The sequence below is a fragment of the Scyliorhinus torazame genome, chromosome 28, assembly GCF_047496885.1.
Source record: "Scyliorhinus torazame isolate Kashiwa2021f chromosome 28, sScyTor2.1, whole genome shotgun sequence".
Classification (NCBI taxonomy): domain Eukaryota; kingdom Metazoa; phylum Chordata; class Chondrichthyes; order Carcharhiniformes; family Scyliorhinidae; genus Scyliorhinus; species Scyliorhinus torazame.
Window position 1 is genome coordinate 27,265,151 of NC_092734.1, and position 25,410 is coordinate 27,290,560.

Sequence of the window (25,410 nt, forward strand, 5' to 3'; positions counted from 1 at the left end):
GCTTATTAGATAATAGCCAAGTGTTTTTGTTCTTTTCTGTGAAAGTATTAGTGAGTAAAATTTCCAACAAAGTTTTGACCAGCAAGGAAGCTGGCATCAGGACTCAGCTCTTGGCCATGGTGTCTCCCCCATCTTTATCCTATCCTTGGTTGATTTTTAGTTTGGGCAGAGGTTGGCTGTTCTGACCTCAGCTGTGGTTCGGGTAGTGTCCATCTCCAAAGGCACCTTTGTGATGATTTTTTTTCTCTATAAATTTAGAGTACCCAATTCATTTTTTCCAATCAAGGGGCAATTTAGCGTGGCCAATCCACCTACCCAGCACATTTTTGGGTTGTGGGGGCGAAACCCACGCAGACACGGGGAGAATGTGCAAACTCCACACGGACAGTGACCCAGAATCGAACCTGGGACCTCGGCGGCGTGAGGCAGCAATGCTAACCAGTGTGCCACCGTGCCTCCCAGGGATGTTTGTGATTATATATGTGTGTGCATGCGCATGTGCATGTTCGGTGGTGGTGCATGCAGCTGTGGGGTTGTGTCTCACCCCTGTAGAATAGAGGCACATGCATCACTTGGAATCCAGGAGGACCAGTCCCATAGTTGTCAGCACCAGTGGATTTGGATTGGATTTTGTTTATTGTCACGTGTACCGAGGTACAGTGAAAAGTATTTTTCTGCGAGCAGCTCAACAGATCATTAAGTACATGAAAAGCAAAGGAAATAAAAGAAAATACATAATAGGGCAACACAAGGTACACAATGTAACCGTACAACACTGGCATCGGGTGAAGCATATCGGGGTGTGTAGTACCTCACAGCGCCTTGGACCTGGATTCAATTTCAGCCTTGGGTCACTGTCTATGCGGAGTCTGCACGTTCTCCCCTTGTCTGTGTGGGGTTCCTCCGGGTGCTCCGATTTCTTCCCACAGTCCAAAGATATGCAGGTCGAGTGGATTGGCTGTGATAAATTGCCACCTAGTGTCCAAAGATTAGGTTGAGTTACAGGGATCGGGCGGAGTTATGGGCTTAGGTAGGATGCTCTTTCAGAGGGTCGGTGTAGACTAGATGGGCCAAATGGCCTTGTTCTACATTATAGAGATCCTATGATTCTATGAAAGACGGGTGCCATGTGAGTTATAGGGGGCCAATTGTTGTTGCCGTACAGTAAAACTTCATTTGGATGTCAGGGTATAAGAATTCATCAAAACTCCTAGACAGAAATATAGTATCGAACCTGTCATTTGAGCTAGTGGCTAGCTATTTGTTCAGTTTTGCTGTCAGTTCAGGTGGGTTATCAGGTTTTGATGATGGAGATCAGTGGGAATGAGGTGGTGTTGTGGGGGTGGGGAGAGATCCATCTACATCTTATCCACACAATAGGTTAAATTTCCTCCTTATAAACAGTTGGAAGCCAGACGGAACCATCACACGTGAACGACATACCTCATTAGAGTTGGTAACACAACCTCTGTGATCCGTTCTGTTTGCCTTACTGTTGTGTCAAGATCAAAACAAAAGGAGATTTATAGCGCAGGAGGGTATGTTACCTCTCAGCCCCGTTGCACAGTTTGAAGGAGACACCTACTTCAGGTATCCAGAAACCTTTTCCTGAAACAACATACAGTCCTCGCCAAAATCGATGATGAGGCACTCGTGCAGCACTTTCCTTTTCTTTCTATTTGTGCACGCGACATCATAGAATCATAGAATCCCTGCAGTGCACAAAGAGGCCAGTCGGCCCATTGAGCCAGCACTGACCCTCTGAAAGAGCCCCCTACCCAAGCCCACTCACCCGCCCCAACCCAATAACCCCGAACCTAACCTACACATCTTTGGACACTAAGGGGCAATTTATCATGGCCAATCCACCTAACCTGCACATCTTTCAACTGTGGGAGGAAACCGGAGCACCCGGAGGAAACCCACGCAGACACGGGGAGAACGTGCAGACTCCACACAAAGTCGTCCATGGCCGAAATTGAACCCGGGTCCCTGGCGCTGTGAGGCAGCAGTGCTAACCACTGTGCCACCGTGCAGACAGGTCAGAAAGGAAATTCTTATGACTTGCAATCATACAAATCACAACTACCGCAAAAGGGCTGAGAAATTGACTATTGCGCATCGCGGATTGTTTCCCTGTGCCTGGTGTTCGCACAGCAGTCTGAGGGAAAGCTGAGGTTGAAGAGTTTCTTGTTTAGATTTTGTTTCGTTACATAGGGTAGGGCATAGAACAGGCCTTCCATCCTAACCAGTCCATGCCAGGGTTCATGCTCCATTCGAGCCTCCCCCAATCATTCCTCAGCTAGATATTCCGTCATAACCATCTACTCCCTGCTTCCTCATAAGTCTATATCTATACCATTTACATCAACCTTTCCCTGTGGTAGTGAGTTCCATATTCCCTCCACTCCCTTAGTGAAGAAGTTACTTCTGAACTCCTCATTGGATTTCTTCGGTGACCATCTTATGTTTTTGGCCTCCAGTTAGGCCTCGTGTGACTGTCTGCGTGGGTTTCCTCCGGGTGCTCCGGTTTCATCCCACAGTCCGAAGATGTGCCGGTTAGGTGGATTGGCCGTGGTCAATGCATAGGGTGATGGGGGAATAGTGTGGGGTATTGGTCTTGGTCGAGTGCTCCTTCAGAGGGTCAGTGCAGACTCGATGGGCCGAATGGCCTCCTTCTGCACTGTCGGGTTTCTATGGAGCCTCTTCCCCATGAGGTGAAATATTCTCTTTGCATCCACTCCATCAAAACTTTAATCTGTATCCTGTCACGCAGTGAACATTATGGGATCCGCAATCCCCTTTCACATCGGGGGCGAACGGGACAGACTGGGAGAAAGGCAAGAAGAAGCTTACTCGCTTCCCACCCACTGTCCCCCCCACTGCACCCCCCACCCCACCTGCGCCCCACCCCACCCAACCCCAGTTCCAGTTAATACAGCCATGATTGTTTTGTCGAAAGGTGGAGATCATTTATTCAAATGGTAAGGACGCTACATTTATCCACTGCAATTAATTTCTTTCAAGGGCAAATGAACAAAACTCCGTTTAGGACACTCCCAAAGTGCATCACCGTCCGTAAAATACGACGCAGCGCAGTCACAGTTGTAATGCAGAAAAACACGGCTGTGAGTTTGCACATAGCGGGCGGATTTTCCCGCCCCCCCCCCCCACCCCCATCCCCAAACCCCACCGCGGTGCGTTTCCCCACAGCGGATTAGGCGAACCATTGGCCAGCAGTGGGATCTCCTGGTGCCGCCTGCGCTGGCCTGCTCCGTCGCCTGGGAGCCCCGCCGCCCAGGGTCCACTTTGGCGGGTTTGGAAGATCCCGCCGGCAGGATGTGGCTGGAAAATCCCACCCAGCGTGATCCCACGAGCAGCAGTGACAAATGGCCAGGTCCATCTGGTCTTCCCTGATTCGTTTTGTTTCAGACCCAGCTGAGAGGGCCGATGGGACATGAAAACGGAAAGAGCTGGAAATACTCAATCGGCCAGGCAGCATCTACGGAGCAAGAAACAAAGTGGAGAGGGCTAGAATACAAGAGTAGGGATGTACTTTTGAGGTTGTATAATGTTCTGGTCAGCCCCCATTTGGAGTATTGTGAGCAGTTTTGGGCCCCATATCTAAGGAAGGATGTGTTGGCCTTGGAAAGGGTCCACAGTGGTTAGCACAATTGCTTCACAGCTCCAGGGTCCCAGGTTCGATTCCCAGCTTGGGTCACTGTCTGTGCGGAGTCTGCACGCTCTCCCCGTGTGTGCATGCGTTTCCTCCGGGTGCTCCGGTTTCCTCCCACAGTCCAAAGATGTGCGGGTTAGGTGGATTGGCCATGATAAATTGCCCTTAGTGTCCAAAAAGGTTAGGTGGAGTTACTAGGGTACAGGGTGGAAGCGTGGGCTTAAGTGGGGTGCTCTTTCCAAGGGCCGGTGCAGACTTGATGGGCCGAAAAGCCTCTTTTTGTACTGTAAATTCTATGATTCTATGATCCCTGGAATGAAGAGCTTGTTGTATGAGGAATGGTTGAGAACTATAATAATAATCTTTATTGTCACAAGTAGGCTTACATTACCACTGCAATGAAGTTACTGTGAAAGGCCCCCAGTCGCCACACTCCGGCCTCTGTTCGGGTACACTGAGGGAGAATTCAGAATGTCCAATTCACCAGCAGCACGTCTTTCGGGACTTGTGGGAGGAAACCGGAGCGCCCGGAGGAACTCTGTTGGAGTTTAGAAGGATGAGGGGGGGATCTTATTGAAACTTACAGGATACTGCGAGGCCTGGATAGAGTGGACGTGGAGAGGATGTTTCCACTTGTAGGAAAAACTAGAGCCAGAGGGCACAGCCTCAGACTGAAGGGACGAGCCTTTAAAACAGAGATGAGGAGGAATTTCTTCAGCCAGAGGGTGGTGAATCTGTGGAACTCTTTGCCGCAGAAGGCTGTGGAGGCCAAATCACTGAGGTCTTTAAGACAGAGATAGATAGATTCTTGATTAATAAGGAGAAAAATGTCAGCCATGATTGAATGGCGGAGCAGACTCGATGGGCCGAGTGGCCTAATTCTGCTCCTGTGTCTTATGCTCTCTTTCAGCTCAATGACCTTTGATCAGAACTAATGGGGCAGGTTTGGCTTCAAATCACATTCTAAAGATGGATTATATAGGCAAGTGCATAATGAGAGTTTAACTGGCAATGGTACAGAAGTGATTCCATCACAGGTAAACCCCAATCAAAATGCATCTGAATGTTTAACCAGAACAAAAATCTTCCCGTATCAGAGAAAAAGCGAAAACATTTGATAAATTGTGTGTCCTTCAAAATCTCCAGAAACAGCACAGTGGGTGTACCTACACCACGTGGACTGCAGCAGTTCAAGCAGGCAGGTCAACGCCACCTTCTCAAGGGCAATCAGCGTCCAGCAGCGACGTCCACATCCCCTTGAAAGAATAAAACAATTCACAGCCTGAAGGACTGAGGTTCCCACAGGAATAATTGTTCACCTCCAGGGTGAGGGATGTTAATTGGCAGTCGTGAGCAATTATCACCTCGTTAAAAGGGCACTTCTGCTGATAATTGCGAGACTTAACTTCCTGTGGCAAGTTTAATGGACCATTAGTTTGCCAGCGCAGAAACCTTGTGAGCATCAGGGTGGACGTGTTAACTGCTGGCTGCTTCACTAAGTAAATGGGAAGCAGCGTAAATCGTACTCAATTCACAAGGTAGCTCCTCTTTGCAGACAATCCTGGTTTGTTGCACTTTGATAATCCCGTTTAGTGTTCAGGCACCTTTACAGTCTCAGTATGTTGTGGGCGAGCGAACAAGCTGAAAAAGAAATGAAAGAATACATACTTAAAGGATTGTCTCTCCGGTAAAAACAACCTCACAAGTATAGCTGAATGTCACCATCACCTTGCCTTGAGAAAACTACTTGTTGGGACATTCTCAGACAGGCTCAAATACTTTAATGAGTGGCACAGTGTTATCACAATACCAATTTGCACCTTTCCTTATTCCTGCTTCAGCCCAGCCTATGATGCTTTGTAGCCACAGAATTTACCTGAAGGATATTACTTTTAAAAAAAAATTTAGAGTACCCAATTCATTTTTTTTCCAATTAAGGGGCAATTTAGTGTGGCCAATCCACCCACCCTGCACATCTTTGGGTTGTGGGGGCGAAACCCACGCAAACACGGGAAGAATGTGCAAACTCCACACGGACAGTGACGCAGAGCCAGGATCGAACCTGAGACCTCGGCGCCGTGAGGCAGCAGTGCTAACCAACCACTTCACCACCGTGCTCCCCTTTGAAGCATATTGCTGACACGGGCTGGCTTAGCTCAGTTGGTGATGCAGAGCGAAGCCAGAAATGTTATCATAGAGTTGTCACAGAATTTACAGTGCAGAAGGAGACCATTCAGCCCATCGAGTCTGCACCGGCTCTTGGAAAGAGCACCCTACCCAAGGTCAACACCTCCACCCTATCCCCATAACCCAGTAACCCCACCCAACACTAAGGGCAATTTTGGACACTAAAGGCAATTTATCACGGCCAATCCACCTAACCTTTGGACTGTGGGAAGAAACCGGAGCACCTGGAGGAAACCCACGCACACACGGGGAGAACGTGCAGACTCCGCACAGACAGTGACCCAAGCCGGAATCGAACCTGGGACCCTGGAGCTGTGAAGCAATTGTGCTATCCACAATGCTACCGTGCTGGGTTCAATTCCTGTACCGGCTGAGGTTATTCATGAAGGCCCCATCTTCTCAACCCCTTGCCCGAGGCATGGTGACCCTCAGGTTAAATCACCACCCTTCGGTTCTCTCTCAAAGGGGAAAGCAGCCTATGGTCACCTGGGACAATGGTAACTTTATCTATTGCTGCTACTTGCACTTTGCTGAAACGTTAAGGGGTGTGAGTGGGTGTAAGACACCAATCAGCTTGTGCTGGAAATGCTCCCTGAAGCCCAGGTATTATTTCTGGCGTGCATGAATATCCAGAAACAAGAATGATCCAAATTTAAGGTCAGAAAGAGTCGGCAATCCTGAAAGGAGCAGGTTATGACGTATTCAATGGCATTGGCAACGTTAACTCAGAGTGTTACTTGGGAGAGGAGTGAGAGATGAGCTTCAATTGATGGGACAATACATTCAAAACTGGCTGTGGGGAAATGAAAGATCTGTATTCGAACGTTATGAATGTTTGGAACAACCTGTCAATCACGACAGCAGGGTGATAGATTTGACAAACATTCAAAATGCAATTGGATGCTGGGATGTGTCGTGTTGGGTCTTGTGCTGCACAAATGATCCAACACGGCTGTTTTATTATCTTAACAACGGTTACAACTAACTGCTGGCTTTGGTACGTGCTTCACCAGCTAACCTGTGGACCCAGCCCTATCACTATCTTGGTGAGGCACTCAGCACATGGTCTATGTCTGAGTGGCACGCTGTGAGCTCTGTGCTCTGAGCTATCTCCTGCTAGAATGAGCGGGAACTGTGGTGTTCCCTGTTTTATAGTGCGTGTGCTCTCACTGGTGATTGGCTGCGATGTTGTGTGTGTGCTGGTTGGTCCAACTGCCTGTCCATCAGTGTGTGTGTGATTGCACCGTGATATGCTCATTTGGATATCATGACATCCCCCCCTTTCACAAAGGATATGTGCCTACATGCTAATAAATAGAAATGTGTACTGAGTGCATCTGAGTATGTGTGTGCAATATTTACAACATGTACATGAGGCTGAACTATATACAGAGGAAGGTGTCAGGTGCAACAGAACAACAAGGTTGTACCAATAACAGAACAAATGTAATCAGCAAACGACGAGAGAAAACTTCTGGAACAGTGAACGACAAGAAAAGAAACTCGTTAACAGTACTGTAAAACAATTCAGTGAGTCCAATGTGCTAACAGGCTCATAAGTCAAGTCTCTCAGGTGGGCGACGAATTCGGGTTGACAGTTAGAGTGGCACACCACTCATCGCCCAGATCAATGCTGTGCACTGGCAGCGGCTGGTGGTTCCGACTTGGGGACATCCGGTTCTTGTGGATTACTGCAACGCGGAAGGGCTCCCTGTCTTCGGTATCGCTGGTCTGCATACTGTCTGGATATGACTCAGTGTAGTGGGGCTGAATCGCCTCCACGTCCCTGCGAGGCTGGCGGAATTGTTGGGAGTTGGCAGGTTGAGCTGCTCGACAGCAGGCAGCGTAGTGGCCCATCCTGCACAGCGGAGGCATTGTCGCGCTTTGACCAGACATTGCCGCTTTGAGTGGGTGGAGTCACAGTTGCCGCATGTCGTGATGTCATGGCGTTCGTTGCACCACCACGCATGCGCGGTGCGGTCCTGCGTTGAGCGCACCTGTGCATCACATCCCCTCTTTTGCCGCGTACAAGCGCGGGAGGCCTCGGAAAGCGCGTGAAATGGCCGCCCTCGTCCGGGCCACGGGCCGGGAGGAACTCGATCGACTGGACCTGCTCCGCCTCGTAGGACCCGCGCCGTGCCGTTTCGGCCGCCTGGATTTGGGAGTACCGACTGGTCTCATGGAGGACGCAGGTCTCGATGGCAGTCGCTAGGGTGAGGCGCTTTATTTTAAGGAGTTGCTGGCGTAGAGTGTCCGAGATGACCCCCAAAACTATCTGATCCCGTATCATGGAGTCGGAGGTGACCTCATAGCCGCAGGACTGCGCGAGGATACGGAGGTGTGCCAAGTAAGATTGGAAAGGCTCATCCTTACCCTGCAGGCGCTGCTGGAAGAGGTACCTCTCGAAGCTCTCATTGACTTCCATGCTGAAGTGTTCCTCGAGCTTGAGAAGCACCGTCTTATATTTTGTCTTGTCCTCGCCTTCCGCGAATGCCAGGGAGTTGTAGATGTGGATGGCATGTTGCCCCGCCGTGGAGAGGAGGATGGCAATCTTCCTGGTGTCCGATGCGTTCTCCCTGTCTGTGGCTTCTAGGAAGAGCTGGAAGCGCTGTTTAAACAGCTTCCAGTTGACGCCAAGATTTCCAGCGATTCGGAGCGGCTGCGGCGGGCTGATGGTTTCTATGGCGCAGGATGGCGGATTTCTGAAAGGGTGCAGGTAGGTCTCACAGTCGCTGGTTAGCTTCCACTACTGGTATCATGTCGTGTTGGGTGTTCTGCTGCACAAATGATCCAACACGGCTGTAGATGGTACAATTATCTTAACAACGGTTACAACTAATTGCTGGCTTGACAGGATGGGTTAAAGGTGAAAGTTAACGAGGTCAAAGGATGTTTATCAAGTGCCTTTTTTTCTCTGTTCTAACGTTGATGTTCGGAGTTTAGCAGCAAATGTCCAGTAGGTGTCAGGGCTTTCTTTGTACAGATTGGTCACACCATCAAATTAAATGCAGAGTCCCTGTTTGGTGGGAGATTACCACAATCTCTTGGGAGCAAATGGTTTAATGAATTTAAAACACCTTTGTCTTATCTTTATTTTCTTGTTATGTACCTATTATTTTTACTTAGTACCACACCTACATTGTTTGAGGATGATGGAAAGTTTATAATTTGAAATGTAGATTTGTGGGCGCAGTGTAGAGTAATAGGGTTACCTATAATATGTTGGTGTACAAAGAAATTGAGTATACTTTTGAATAAAGATCCAACTCCCTCCTTTGCACCCCCTCCCATGCAAAATCAGTATTGCATAAATAAGGTGTTTACAGGCGGAATAGAACTTGCACCCTCCTTTATTTGGTAATAAAGCTCATTATTTTCGATCTAAAAATTTCTGTGGAACATGGAAGTTGTGCGGAGGTCTGCAAAGGGATATGTCCTGTAAACTCTTGAAGCGAGTGCTTCAGTGAGCTTGGCAGCAACACCCTCGGGGCTGGTTTAGCACACTGGGCTAAATAGCTGGCTTTTAAAGCAGACCAAGGCAGGCCAGCAGCACGGTTCAATTCCCAAACAGGCGCCGGAATGTGGCGACAAGGGGCTTTTCACAGTAACTTCATTGAAGCCTACTTGTGACAATAAGCGATTTTCATTTCATTTCTAAGAAACCTGGAATCTATGGTGTCGGACCGGTGCTCTTCCTCAGCTCCCAGCTGAGTTTCCAGGTGGGGAAAGGAAAACTATCGAAGATTTTTGCTCGCATGATCCCTTTTGAAAGTGGAAATGTTGTGGTAAACCACTGTTGCACCTGTATTAGGTGATGTACAATAGAACCTGTACTACAGGTTCGCTGGTAGACCCTGCCTGCTGGCTCCACCCAGGAGGCGGGGTATAAATATGCGTGTCCTCCAGCCAGCAGCTATTTCGCCAGCTGCCGTGGGAGGCCACACATCTGATAGCAATAAAGCCTCAGTTGGATTCAACTAGCGTCTTTGTCCAATTGATCGTGCCTCAATTTATTGCTATCAGTTTTTAAGGATGGACCTCCGTATCTGTGGTAGTATGCATTAGGGGTCATGTGGGACTGTGAAGCCGTGATGTCATTGGCTGCCAGATCCCGGGTCCTGGTTGGCTGTTGATCTCTAGCTCCGCCCTGAAGGCGGAGTATAAGAACCAGGCGTTCTCCCCCCCAGGCCAGTCTGTTGCTGAACTGCGGGGAACAAGTCACGCTTAATAAAGCCTCATCGACTTCATCTCTATTCGTCTCTCATGAGTCTTTGTGCGCTACAATTTATTAAGCGTGCTTAAAGGACTATGGAGCTCAGGATCGTCCCGGAATGCCTGAGGATCAGCCCCCACGCAGTGAACTCAGCAGCAGTTTTTAAACACTGGCAGACTTTTTTCGAGGCCTACCTCAGAACGGCCCCTGGCCGGGTCACAGAAGACCAGAAACTACAGGTCCTGCACTCGAGGGTAAGCCCGGAAATTTACCCTCTCATAGAAGACGCAGAGGATTTCCAGACGGCGTTCGCAGCACTAAAGAGCATCTATGTTCGCCCAGTGAACCAGATCTACGCACGCTACCAACTCGCAATGAGATGGCAAAGTCCCGGAGAATCGCTAGACGAATTCTACGCCGCACTGCTAATTTTGGGACGGGCCTGCAGCTGCCCGCCGGTAAACGCGATTGAACACACGGACATGTTAATTCGCGATGCTTTTGTGGCAGGTATGAATCTCCCCAAATCCGCCAAAGACTTTTAGAAAAAGAGTCGCTAGGACTCTCAGAGGCACGGGCCCTTGCAGCCTCCCTAGATGTGGCCGCGCGAAACGCCCGCGCCTACCGCCCCGACCGTGCGGCTGCCCCTTGGGCTCCGTGGACCCCCGTCGCGACAACCCCCCCCCCCCCCACAGGCTTGCGCGGTTCAGACGCCAAGTCTTCCCGGGGGGGGCCCGCTGCTATTTCTGCGGCCAGGCGAAACACCCCCGGCAGCGCTGCCCGGCCCGCGCAGCGATTTGCAAGAGCTGCGGGAAAAAGGGCCATTTCGCGGCTGTGTGCCGGTCCCGGGGGGTCGCCGCTGTCCCCGGAGTAGAAGGAGTCCTGCGCGTTTCAAACGCTCCCCAACCCCCCCAGCGCCCCATGTGCGACCCGCAGGCGCAGCCATTTTGGGTCCCGGCCACCGCTGTCCCCGGAGAAGAAGGAGTCCTGCGCGTTTCAAATGCTCCCCAACCCCCCCAGTGCCCCATGTGCGACCCGCAGGCGCAGCCATTTTGGGTCCCGGCCACCACGAGGGGAGGAGGGGTGCCGCCATCTTGGGACCCCCCAGCCCTGTGCGACGCATGGGGGTGGCCATTTTGTCCACCCCCGCCGCCATCTTGGGACCCCCCCAGCCATGTGCGATGCATGGGGGCGGCCATTTTGTTCACCTCCGCCGCCATCTTGGACGGCAACAATGGACCCCAGCATCGACGGCTCCACGGGGTTCGAGGAAGACGCTGAAGCACTACGACCACGTCTGGCCTCAATGACGCTGGACCAAGCATGGCCCCGGACGCTCCAGACGACGACAACAACGGTGCTGATCAACGGGCACGAGACACCATGCCTGGTCGACTCCGGGAGCACAGAAAGCTTCATCCACCCCGACACGGTAAGACGCGGTTTTTTGACCATCCGTCCCAGTGCGCAAAAGATTTCCCTAGCTGCAGGATCCCACTCCGTACAGATCAAAGGCTTCTGCATAGTTACCCTAACGGTGCAAGGGAGGGAGTTTAAAAACTACAGGCTCTACATCCTTCCCCAACTCTGCGCGCCCACATTACTGGGATTAGACTTCCAGTGCAATCTGCAGAGCCTAACTTTCCAATTCGGCGGCCCAATACCCCCACTCACTATCTGCGGCCTCACAACCCTCAAGGTTGAGCCCCCATCCTTGTTTGCAAACCTCACCCCGGATTGCACACCCGTCGCCACTAGGAGCAGACGGTACAGCGCCCAGGACCGGACATTCATTCGGTCCAAAGTCCAGCGGCTACTGAAGGAAGGCATAATCCAGGCCAGCAATAGTCCCTGGAGAGCACAGGTGGTAGTAGTAAAGACAGGGGAGAAGCAAAGGATGGTCATAGACTATAGCCAGACCATCAACAGGTACACACAGCTAGATGCGTACCCTCTCCCCCGCATATCCGACATGGTCAATCGGATTGCCCAATATAAGGTCTTCTCCACCGTGGACCTCAAGTCCGCCTACCATCAGCTCCCCATCCGCCCAAGTGACCGCAAGTACACAGCCTTCGAAGCAGACGGGCGATTATACTACTTCCTAAGGGTCCCATTTGGCGTCACAAACGGGGTCTCGGTCTTCCAACGAGAGATGGACCGAATGGTTGATCAACACGGGTTGCAGGCCACGTTCCCGTATCTCGACAACGTAACCATCTGCGGCCACGATCAGCAGGACCACGACGCCAACCTCCAAAAATTCCTCCAGACCGCTAAAGCCTTGAACCTCACATACAACGAGGACAAGTGCGTTTTTAGCACAAACCGGCTAGCCATCTTGGGATATGTAGTGCGCAATGGGATAATAGGCCCCGCCCCCTCATGGAATTTCCCCCCCCCTCACTGCTCCAAAGCCCTAAAACGCTGCCTGGGGTTCTTTTCATATTACGCCCAGTGGGTCCCCCAGTACGCAGACAAGGCCCGCCCCCTAATACAGACCACGACCTTCCCCCTGTCGACAGAGGCTTGCCAGGCCTTCAGCCGCATCAAAGCGGATATCGCAAAGGCCACGATGCGCGCCATCGACGAGTCCCTCCCCTTCCAGGTCGAGAGCGACGCCTCCGATGTAGCTCTAGCGGCCACCCTTAACCAAGTGGGCAGACCCGTGGCCTTTTTCTCCCGAACCCTCCACGCCTCAGAAATCCGCCACTCCTCAGTAGAAAAGGAAGCCCAAGCCATAGTGGAAGCTGTGCGACATTGGAGGCATTACCTGGCCGGCAGGAGATTCACTCTCCTCACTGACCAGCGGTCAGTAGCCTTCATGTTCGATAATGCACAGCGGGGCAAAATTAAAAATGACAAGATCTTAAGGTGGAGGATCGAGCTCTCCACCTTCAACTATGAGATCTTGTACCGTCCCGGAAAGCTGAACGAGCCGTCCGATGCCCTATCCCGCGGCACATGTGCCAACGCACAAATTAACCGTCTCCAAACCCTCCACGAGGACCTCTGCCACCCGGGGGTCACTCGGTTCTACCATTTTATAAAGTCCCGCAACCTCCCCTACTCCGTGGAGGAGGTCCGTACAGTCACAAGGAACTGCCACATCTGCGCAGAGTGCAAACCGCATTTTTTCAGGCCGGATAGTGCGCACCTGATTAAGGCCTCCCGTCCCTTTGAACGCCTCAGTCTGGATTTCAAAGGGCCCCTCCCCTGCACCGACCGCAACACATACTTCCTGAACGTGGTGGACGAGTACTCCCGTTTCCCCTTCGCCATCCCCTGCCCTGACATGACAGCGGCCACAGTCATTAAAGCCCTTAACACTATATTCACACTGTTCGGTTGCCCCGCATACGTCCATAGCGACAGGGGGTCCTCCTTCATGAGTGACGAGCTGCGCCAGTTCCTGCTCAGCAAGGGTATAGCCTCGAGCAGGACGACCAGCTACAACCCCCGGGGGAACGGGCAAGTAGAGAGGGAGAACGGCATGGTCTGGAAGACCGTCCTACTGGCCCTACGGTCCAGGGATCTCCCAGTTTCACGGTGGCAGGAGGTCCTCCCGGACGCTCTCCACTCCATCCGGTCGCTGCTGTGTACCACCACTAACCAAACGCCTCATGAGCGCCTCCTTGTCTTCCCCAGGAAGTCCTCCTCTGGAACGTCGCTGCCGACCTGGCTGGCGGCCCCAGGACCCATCTTGCTCCGGAAACATGTGCGGGCGCACAAGTCGGACCCGTTGGTCGAGAGGGTTCACCTCCTCCACGCGAACCCTCAGTACGCCTACGTGGAGTACCCCGATGGCCGACAGGACACGGTCTCCCTGCGAGATCTGGCGCCCGCCGGCAACACGCACACCCCCTTGACACCAATCACCCCCTCCCTGCCACCGGCGCACCCCGCGACCGCCCCCTTCCCGGGAGGATCGGTCCTCCTCCCAGGTCCGACCAGAAGTGAAGCTGAAGCAGAAACCGTAAAGCTCCCAGAGGCGACAACACTGGAACAAGCACCACCACCACCGGGGCTGAGCCGATCAACAAGGACGACCAGACCGCCCGACCGACTCGTGGCATCGGTGTAACACTAGAATGTTGTGGACTTTAACGAGAATTTTTTTCCTTTTCCCTCTTACGAATACTGTAAATAGTTCAAAACAAAAAACCCTGTACATAGCCCAGTGTAGGGCACTGTGATGACATGCAAAAGTTTTTTTTCCTCCCAGGACCAGCCTTGTAAACCCCTACCACCATGCGAAGCACCACCCCGCTGGGTTCATTTTTAACAAGGGGTGAATGTGGTAGTATGCATTAGGGGTCATGTGGGACTGTGAAGCCGTGATGTCATTGGCTGCCAGATCCCGGGTCCTGGTTGGCTGTTGATCTCTAGCTCCGCCCTGAAGGCGGAGTATAAGAACCAGGAGTTCTCCCCCGCAGGCCAGTCTGTTGCAGAACTGCGGGGAACAAGTCACGCTTAATAAAGCCTCATCGACTTCATCTCTATTCGTCTCTCGTGAGTCTTTGTGCGCTACAGTATCAAACCGGATCACCTGCAGCTGGATCTCCACTCAAGCAATGCCAGAAAGGACTTCCAGCACTGGCTAGCTTGCTTCGAAGCGTATATCAACGCGGCACCAACCCCTGTTCCGGAGGCTCAGAAGATTCAGATTTTGTATTCCAGGTTGAGCTCCAAAATTTTCCCGTTAATCCAGGACGCGCCGAACTACGCTGAGGCCATGACTCTACTCAAGGACAACTACGCACAGAAAACGAACACGCTCTTCACCAGGCACGCACTCGCCACTCGCTCTCAACTCCTTGGTGAGTCCATAGAAGACTTCTGGCGAGCCCTAATCCCACTAGTCCAGGACTGTGACTGTCAGGCCGTTACGGCCAAGGAACACTCAGACCTCTTTATGCGGGACACTTTTGTGACTGGAATTGGGTCAGATCGCATACGGCAGCAACTCCTAGAAGGGCCTCGCAGAGACTAAAACGCTAGTGCTCTCCATTATGGTCGCCCTGCGCAGCGTCCAGTCCTACCCCCCAGCCGCGCGGCCCACCCCTCCTACGCTTCGCGGACCCCACAGACAGATGCCCCAGTGGGGGCGCTGCCCACCCAATACGCCTGCGCTGCACGCCAGCCAGCGAACCCCGAGGACTCCGGATGCTATTTTTACGGCCACAGAAGCACCCCCGCCAACGTTGCCTGGCCCACGCTGCCCTTTGTAAAGCCTGCAGGGAGAAGGGCCACTTCGCCAGTCCCGCTCAGTAGCCGCTATCGCCCCCACCCCCCTCGGTCACGGACAATGGGCATCGCCATTCCGCCCCCCTCAGACCATGTGCGGCCACTGGGCACCACCATCTTCCCCTCTGCGCAACACGTGCGTTCCATGGGCGCCGCCATCTTGTTCCACCCCCGCAATGTGCGTTCCATGGGCGCCGCCATTTTGTAACCCTCAAGATCTTCGGGCGCCGCCATCTTGTCTACCCCTCAGCACATGGGCACCACCAGCGCACAGGTAGACCGACTCCGGGCCCTGCATGACAGCCTTTGTCACCCAGGAGTCACACGGTTGGACCACTTCATTAAGGCACAAAATCTGCCCTACTACATTGAGGAAGTACGGACAATCACCAGGGACTGCCAGGTCTGTACGGAGTGCAAGCCGCACTACTACCGGCCGGACCGCACACGCCTGCTGAAGGCCTCACGCCCCTTTGAGCGCCTCAGCGTGGACTTCAAAGGCCCCCTCCCCTCCACCGATCGTCACACATATTTTCTCAGTGTGATCGACGAATACTCCAGATTCCCCTTTGCCATCCCACCCGACATGGCGTCTGCCACTGTCATTAAAGCCCTCAACACAATCTTCACCCTGTTCGGTTTCCCCGCCTACATCCACAGTGACAGGGGATCCTCATTCATGAGCGATGAGCTGCGTCAGTTCATGCTCAGCAGGGCTATCGCCTCCAGCAGAACGACAAGCTATAACCCCCGGGGAAACGGACAGGTAGAAAGGGAGAATGGGACGGTATGGAGGGCCGTCCAGCTGGCCCTACGGTCCAGAAACCTCCCGGCCTCCCTGTGGTAGTCTGTGTAGAGGTATTACGGTACCTGGTAATGCTGGAACACCATTGGTAGATATTGTATGTTTCCTATTGGTCAAGCTGCATGGTAGCTCCGCCTTGCAAGGCGGGGTATAAGAGCCTGTGCCGCCCCAGCAGCCTTTATTCTGTATCTGAGCTGCTGGGGGAAACATCTAGCTTATTAAAGCCTTCAGTTGGACTACAACCTCGCTTTAGTGTTCATTGATCGTGCATCAATTTAATATGCTAGATTTAAAAGGATGGAGCTCCGAATTAAGCCGGAGTGTCTGCAACTCAGCCCCCACGCGGCGAACTCAGCGACAATCTTCAAGCACTGGCTGGCGTGTTTTAAAGGATATCTCGGAACGGCCGAAAACACACCCACGGGAGAACAGAAAATGCAAATCCTGCACTCGAGGGTGAGCCTGGAAATTTACACCCTCATCCAGGACACGGAAGACTTTGATGCAGCAATAGAGCTGCTAAAAGGACATTATATTCGCCTGGTAAACCAGGTCTACGCCTGACATCTGCTATCAACGAGGCGACAAATCCCTAGGGAATCGCTGGAAGAATTCTACCGTGCACTCCTGGTGTTGGGGCGAAACTGCAGCTGCCCACAGGCTTCGGCAAGCGACCACACAGAACTCTTGATCCGGGACGCTTTCGTGGCAGGTATGCTGTCCTCCCAACTCCGCCAGCGATTGCTGGGAAAAGACACCCTAGGCCTCAAGGAGGCACAGGCCCTTGCAGGCTCCCTGGATGTGTCCTCCAGAAATGCCCGCGCTTACGTTCCCGACTGCGCGGCAGCCCCCTGGGTAGCGTGGAACCCCTCCGCAGCTTACCCCGAGACATCCCCCCACAAGCTTGTGCTGCAAGGCGGCCTGGCAACACCGAGGGACCCCGCTGCTACTTTTGCGTGCAGGCCAAGCAGCCCCGGCAGCGCTGCCCGGCCCGCGCATCCACCTGCAAGGGATGCGGTAAAAAGGGCCACTTCGTGGTGGTATGCCAGGCCCGTGCGGTCGCCGCGGTCTCCGGCAGCGAATGCGGACCGCCACCACAAACCTCTCCACGGTCCCGTGCGGCCAGCGGGCGCCGCCGTCTTCCTACTCCAGGGCCATGTGCGGCCCCCGGGCGCTGCCATCTTGTCCCGCGGACGCCACGTTCGATGGATGGGCACCCCCAGCCATGTGCAACCAATAGGAGCCGCCATCTTGGATGGACTCCCAGGACCCCAGCTCGGTTGACCACACACCGCCTGAAGAGAACACTCAACTGCTGAGATTAGCCTCGGTGACCCTGGACCAGTCCCGGCCTCGAACACTCTCAACTGCTACAACGACAGTACTAATCAACGGGCACGAGACGTCCTGCTTAATCGACTCTGGGAGCACGGAGAGCTTCATACACCCTGACACGGTAAGGCGCTGTTCTCTCCTCATCCACCCCGTTAATCAAAAAATCAATTCACGCTTTCAGCATCACTGCAGCGTGAGGAAAGGTGGTTAAAAACTGACCTATTATTTCCAAGTTAGTTTGACGTTTTTGGATGACAAACTCAAAGCCTGGAATGATGATGAAGTCTGGATTACTGCCTGCAGATAAGAATCAAGGGAGGAGAAAAAGGGAGAGAAAGCTGAGAGGCAGAAACAACATTGCAAACCCACCAAGTCGGAACGTCATCTCCCTCCTTGTAAACCAACACATTTAAAATGGCAGCTCAGTTGAGGTCGGTGGTGTGACATGGAGCAGAATAAAGAATGCGCTTTCACAGATGCTCAATCATCGACTTATCATCAGTCTCGCTGATTTGCCACGATTCAATTTGCGTCAATTTGTGAAAGCTTGGAACGCCAATATTTACAGCAGCGTATCCGCCATTTTGAAGCATGGACTCTAAGGCAAATGCTTCCTACCATGGTTCAAAGGACTGTGACACTTGATCTATACATATGTTGGCCGCACTGTTTTAATGTTATTACTTGCCACGGAAGAACAAATGATTAGCATCACTTTCCCTTGCGTAAGGAACGAAAGTGAATGTGAAAATGTTGGTAAATATAAAAGGTGCAAAGGCTCTTTTTTATTGCCTTTTGGAATGAGGAGAACAGGGTTGATCAGTGAGATAGCACCTGTACATGAGGCAATGGCACAGTTTGATGTGATTCGCCCTACTGCATTGTGTAATCTTGTTGCATAATTGCTGAGCCTCTATTTATTGCCGGTCAGCAAAAGGGCCGACTTCCACTTTCGTAGTAACACCCAGCTCCGCCCAACTGCGGCTGAAACTCCCATCCGTGCTTCCATCAACTCCAGACTCGACTATCCTGACCGTCTTCTAGCCGGTCGCCCATCTTCCACTCTCTGCCAACCTGAATTCATCTAAAGCTCTGCCGCCTGTCCCCTCGCTCTCGACATACTCTCTTCATCCATGATTGACGCTGCCCTTCTCTGGCTGCCTGCCCAGTGACTTTTGAAGTTTACGATTCTCACCCGTGTTCAAATACGTCCAAGACATTGCCCCCACCCCTCCACCCCCCCCCCCCCCCTTCCTTCTCTCTGTATGCTGCTCCACCCCCACAACCCTCTGGGATCTCCACATTCCTCCACTTGTGATCTTGTGTACATCTCTGATTCCCTTCTCCCGCCATTGTCAGCTGTGTAGGCGTTACTATGTGGAGCTCCTCCCTCAAATTGTCCACCTTTGTACTTCTCCATCCTCCTTAAAGCCCACCTCTTTCACACCAAGACTGTCCTAATATGGGGCTTGGAGACCCCATTGTGTTTAATAATGCTCTCAGGGAGCTCCTTGCAACATTGTACTACAGTAAAGGAGCTACATTTGGAGGTCTTGCGGTGCAGTGGGTTAGTGTACCTGCCTCTGGGCCAGAAGCTCTGGGTTCGAGTCCCACCCCAGGACTTGACGGCCAAGGAAAGTGCGTTCATAACGCGGCCAAACAGGTTGAATGTCAACCTGCAAAATCCTTCCAAACACGCCAATGGCATTTTCTCAAACGCATTATGAAATAATTGGTGTGTATGAAATGAATTTGATCTTATTCATGGTGTTGCTCTTTTATCTTTATTAATAATAACCACAAGACGCGTGTACGTTCCGTGTATTGGACAAATGACCACACAACCAGTATATTAGTTCAATTACCATTTATTATTAAGCATAGGCTTGGTTCTATGCGTAATAATCTACACGTGGCTACATATTAAACTATACCTAACAGCTTAAATGATCTTTACTTAACTTTCAAGTGACCGTTTCTGTGCAGGTTAGACAAGGCCTTTATCTGAATCCCCACGTGTGGCGGCTGGAAGTTGTCAGGTACGTCTAGGCTGCAGCTCGTCCTTCAGGTAGCGATTGCGGGTCCCTGAACTTGGCTGGTCGATATGCTACAGTTGGTGGGGCAGAGGCCGGTCCGAAAGGATAGAATGTTGGTCGCGCAGTTCCTCTTATCCTCCGATCTTTCGCATTCTTTTGGGCGGTCCCAACTCGGGATCCAATGGATGGATGGGATTTTGATCACCCTAATCGGTTCTGACCAATTAGAGGCGGGTCCTAGTTGTCATAATATACACACAGGTATATGATGGTGCACAGACAGGCAGTGATTGACACACAGGATGGCCAGTGAGCACACAGAACACAGCAGCCAATCAACAGACAGGACACGACCACTATAAAGCCAGTGGGCACTAGTTTTCCCGCTCTCTTGGGATCCAGCCTCTGAGACAGTCAGAGCCCGTGAACAGCAACTAGAACATACACCATGTGGTAGTAAGATAGTCTGGTCAGGTTAGCCTCAGGTCTCCAGTCAAGTCAGCATAGTGTCAACCCACAGTTAAAGTATGTATGATAGTTAAGAGTTCAATAAAATTGAGTTGCATTTCTTCAAGTGTTGGAAGCCTGTCTCTCTCACTGCTGCAGCAAACGCAGTCCCCGCAGACCCGGCATACCCAACACATCACTAGTTGTTATTGTCCAAGGCACTTACGCACTCCCAAATAAGGTGAATAGGTGCCCCCGAGTCTGTCACTACTGCTATGTTTCAATCTGAGTCCCATTGTCCTGGGGAGATAGGTGATTGACCTTTAGCAGGTGCAAGTATCTGTGTAGGTCTGGTTTCCTCTGTACAATACACAGGGGCTGTCTATCATCTGTGTCCCAACCTGACCGCAGTTCCCATTATCCTTTGCGGGCGGCCATTTTAGATGGCCACAATGGGGTCATGGTTAGTGAACAAGCTCAATTTCAATCTTGCGGCCTACTGGGATGAAGGAGGCCCACTAATGCGGCCCACTCACTGGCCTAGGTCGCTCCACAGTGGCCTGGAGGGATTGTCAAAGCGAGGACCGGGAACTCAGCACCTGAATGAATTCTGGATCCGCATCCCCATGCCTCAGCTGTGTCGCTAATCCAACACTAAATATCTTAATTGGGCAGGAGCTGAGTTCAGGACCGAGCTAGTGACGGCGATCACCTCCAGGGGACAGGAACTGGCTGACTCAAAACTGAGGGGAACTGACCCAAACTGAGGTAATGTCCCAAGGGCCCCGTAACATCGACCATCAAAAGAACTGTTCTCTGGCGAACCTGACATCTATGCACTAACATGCACCAGACTGTTTAGGTCTTCCCAAACCAGCTATAAAAACTGGCATCCCCGAGCACCCTGGTCTATTAACAAGCTCCTGCAGGAGCTTAATGGGTCAGAAAATAATGGTGAGTGAGGTTCCTGTCCATTCAACCCCCCCGCAACACCTGTCATGATATTCAGGTAAACATCATGGTGCAAACATACATACATACTGATGGACAGATCAACGGACTAATCAATACACACACAACACCACAGCCAATCACAGGAAAGAGCATACGCACTATAAAACGGGGAACACGACACTTCCCGGTCATTCCAGCAGGAGACAGCTCAGGGCACAGAGCTCACAGCAAGCCACTCAGACATCCACCATGTGCTGAGTGCCACTCCAGGATAGTGTTAGGGATAGGTGCACAGATTCACAGTAACCACAGTAACCAGTTTACCATTGTAAATATTGTTAGTAATAAAACTGAGTTGTACCATCCGCAACCGTGTTGGTTCATCTGTGTAGCAGAGCACCCAACATGACAACACCCACCTCACAAACCCCCCTCTCACAACCTCCCCCCCTAAACCTACCCCCCAAACCTCTCCCCCCCCCCCCCCTTCCCCCACCGGCCAGCACTTTGAAAATGTCAATCCGTCCCGGGGGTACCAAGATCCCGAGATGGCCTCCAAGGACTGTGGTTTTCAAACCGACCCCACCCCCACCGGAATGTCCCAAGGGGAGTGCGTCAAATGTCCCCCTCCCTGATGGTGAGCAGACTTGAAACCTCCCTCGCCTGGATGACTCGGAATCCGCTGGCCCGAATGGTTATCCACCAAACTCTGAGCGAGGTCATCTGCCGTGGCCTGTCCGATTCGGATTTCAGCTGGGAGCCTTGAAATAGCAAACACCGAGCCAGACGGGAGTAAAGGTCGACGTGGACAATCGGGAGCTGGGTCTCTATCTCTGCCGGGTTCAACAGTGCAAGCTGAATGGAGACCTGCCCCACCTTCGGAGCGCTGAAGCCTTCGCCAGCTTCCCTTTTTAATGCTGCGGACTGCTCATACATTGACCTTCTGAGGTGAGGCCGTGCTTCAGTGTCGGCTGACGAGGCAGCAGCCTGCTGGGCAAACGTAACTGGGCCGTTCAGGTGATTGTTAATCATCAGCTGCTCGCCGAGCCAGTCAGAGGCAAACTAATTAACGATCGCCGCCAAACTGCTTTCATTTCCTTCATTTCACACAGCAATAAAAATCAATGACAGTAGCCTGCGTTAATCAGACATCGCTGCAAACCAGCTGTGCCCCCACAAATGTCCTTGTCTGGCACCCCAGAGATTAGCTTTGGTTGTTCAGTTCTTATTGAAGAGAAAGTGTACTCTAATGGCCATCGTGCTCTCAAAGTCATAAGGGCATTTGAGGGGCACAACGCCGTGTCCCTCAGACATTCCTAGTTAGTGTACTTTAGAAGCTCTGCCCTTCCGAGAACTGCCTAAGGCTGCAGGAGCCGGCCTCTTCCCAACATTGGAAAGAAAGGTTAGCACCGCTGCCTCACGCCGCCGAGGACCTGGGTTCGATCCTGGCTCTGGGTCACTGCCCGTGTGGAGTTTGCACATTCTCCCCGCGTCTGCGTGGGTCTCACCCCTGTGGTGAACGGTTACTGTATTACTGTACCCTTATCATCATGTGAGGTGATGTCCCCTTTAAGACCGGGCTTGGAACCCTGGGAACTCCGCCTCCGGGTCCACCCACCTGGGAGCCGTATATAAGGGGCCGCCTTGTGGGCGGCACCCAGTAAGCACCCGTCTCAGCACCAGGCTAGTTCTGAGCTTATTAAAACCTTCTTTACCGTTTTACTCTCTAAGCGTCGTTATTGAGGGTACAACAACCCCCCACAACCCAAAAGGATGTGCAGGGTAGGTGGATTGGCCACGCTAAATTGCCCCCTTAATTGGAAAAAAAGAATTGGGTATTCTAAATTTGAAAAACAAAAAAACATTGAAAGTTTCCTCTGCTCCAAGGAGAACAATCCCAGTCTATTCCAGTCTCTCTTCATAAGTAAAACTCTCCAAGCACAGATAAATCTCCTCTGCATAATTGTTACATCAGGACCGTCATCACCCAAGGGAGAGAGACAATTTGTAGAAGTGTGCCTTACTGATGATAATCCTACCCATGAAGCTTGTGGGTGAAAGCGGTTATCAGATAGGAAACCTGACCTACCCTGCTTGAAGAACAGCATATGTGGAACTCTGTAGCCAGTGTCATACACGCTGAAGGGCAATAGCGCATTCCTTGTGATTCTGGAAGACTAATCTTTGAGGCATTAGCTATTTAAAGTTAAATTTGCCTTTATAATGTGAAGTATCATTCACCTATTCGCGCATTTTTCATTTGCATTGGTTCTGATTTACATTTAGGTAAAATTTACAGAAAGTTAAATCTTGTTGATAGTTTCTTCAGTCTGGGAGTTGTGCAGTATATTTGGTTTGCATAGCAACGGCGATGTGAGCACACTAAACGTCTTGTGTACAGAACACACTTCCTGTCAGTGTCACCCAAACTTCCTGTCAGTGTCGCTTAAACTTCCTGTCATGTCACCCAAACTTCCTGTCATGTCACCCAAACTTCCTGTCAGTGTCGCTCAAACTTCCTGTCATGTCACCCAAACTTCCTGTCAGTGTCAACCAAACTTCCTGTCAGTGTCAACCAAACTTCCTGTCAGTGTCGCTTAAACTTCCTGTCATGTCACCCAAACTTCCTGTCAGTGTCAACCAAACTTCCTGTCAGTGTCAACCAAACTTCCTGTCATGTCACCCAAACTTCCTGTCATGTCACCCAAACTTCCTGTCAGTGTCGCTCAAACTTCCTGTCATGTCACCCAAACTTCCTGTCAGTGTCACCCAAACTTCCTGTCAGTGCCAACCAAACTTCCTGTCAGTGTCACACAAAATTCCTGTCAGTGTCACCCAAACTTCCTGTCATGTCACCCAAACTGCCTGTCATGTCACTCAAACTTCCTGTCAGTGTCACCCAAACTTCCTACCAGTGTCACCAAAACATCCTGTCAGTGTCACCCAAACCTCCTGTCAATGTCGCTCAAACTTCCTGCCATGTCAACCAAACTTCCTGTCAGTGTCACCCAAATTTCCTGTCAGTGTCACCCAAACTTCCTGTCAGTGTCACCCAAAATTCCTGTCAGTGTCACCCAAATTTCCTGTCATGTCACCCAAACATCCTGTCAGTGCATCTCAAAATTCCTGTCAATGGTAAGTACTTACAACACAATTAAGTGCGGTGGAGGTTTTTCTGACAGTTTTTTTTAACAATTAGATGCATAGCAGCATATTTCTAAGTGCAAAGCACTTTCTTTACACAAACTCACAGCGGGAAAGGGGAATGTATCAACCAATAGTTTAATGGTATCTGCTAGGCGATTGTTACATGTCGGCAACACAATCAATGTGTTTGATTTAGATGACACAGTGCAAGATTGAAATGGGAGCAATTAACCCAGCGACTTGGTTACTTGTCAAGGAATACATCAAAGAACACTGGTTTTGTTGGAATCAATAGGGAATGATATTGGGCAGAACATTAAACCAACGTTCCAGCTGATATCATGGGTTTCTCATGTGGCTCCGCGGGTGAAATAGCTCCAAAATCCACCGTCACTGGAACAAGGGAAATTCTGCTCACAGTGACGGGCGGCATGGTGGCACAATGGTTAGCACTGCTGCCTCACAGCACCAGGGACCCGGATTCGATTCCGGCCTTGGGTGACTGTGTAGAGTTCACACGTTCTCCCCGTGTCTGCGTGGGTTTCCTCCGGGTGCTCCGGTTTCCTCCCACAGTCCAAAGACGCGCAGGTTAGGTGGGGGAGTGGGCCCTTGAGGGGTGCTCTTTCAGAGGGTCGGTGCAGATTCAATGGGCTGAATAGCCTCCTTCTGCACTGCAGGAAATCTATGTTCCAATGTCTACTCCCACTTTGTTCGCCAACATTACTGAAACAGGTTACTGGCTTAATATCTCATTCCTGTGTGTGAGCTTACTGTGCCTAAATTGGCTGCGGCATTTCCTATGTTAGATCAATGATTTCAACATTGGAAAATATTTCAGGAACTGTAATGCACTTTGAGACACCCTGAAGTTGTGAATGGTGTTTATAAATAAAGAAATACTTGCATTTATATATGTTGTAAAGTCAGTGATGCTGATGTAGGGATTAAATATTGCCAGGCTAATAGGGAGTCACATGTTCATATTGTGCCATGGGGTCTTTTATACCCACCCACCCATGGGGCCTCAGTTCAAACATCTCATCTGAAAGGCACCATCCTCATCGTCAGTCCCTCGAAAGGAGAATTACGTCCGCCAGGCTTCACAATCTGCTGTCTCGGGCGGTCCAGACTATTCCTGGAACCACAGGCCTTTGGGCAGAGAGGGCCCAAGGAAGTGGGGGAACTCTCGAGCCAAGATTCTTCTCTCTCTCCTTCCACTGCCGCCGCTGATCCGCTGCAGAGTTTATGCGGTGCATTCCCAACGGCATTACCGCCTGTTGGATGAGCTGCTCCCATGTTATGATTTGTGACATTCCGTTGGACGCACCGATAACAATTCATCCCCTCTTCAATGAAGCCTTCA

At 51.4% G+C, this 25,410-nt stretch overlaps 1 protein-coding gene and 1 long non-coding RNA gene across 2 annotated transcripts in view; one reads left to right on the forward strand and one right to left on the reverse strand.

Moving 5' to 3' along the window:
• arhgap22a (Rho GTPase activating protein 22a) overlaps positions 1-25,410 on the forward strand; it is a 385,586-nt gene that overhangs the window by 96,228 nt on the left and 263,948 nt on the right. The gene's annotated exons all lie outside the window — the stretch shown is intronic.
• The window catches only part of LOC140403619 (uncharacterized), a 64,431-nt gene continuing 41,968 nt past the window's right edge, over positions 2,948-25,410 (reverse strand). The window contains exon 3 of the long non-coding RNA XR_011938367.1: positions 2,948-5,317. This is a non-coding gene — a long non-coding RNA (uncharacterized lncRNA). The remainder of the gene's footprint in view (positions 5,318-25,410) is intronic.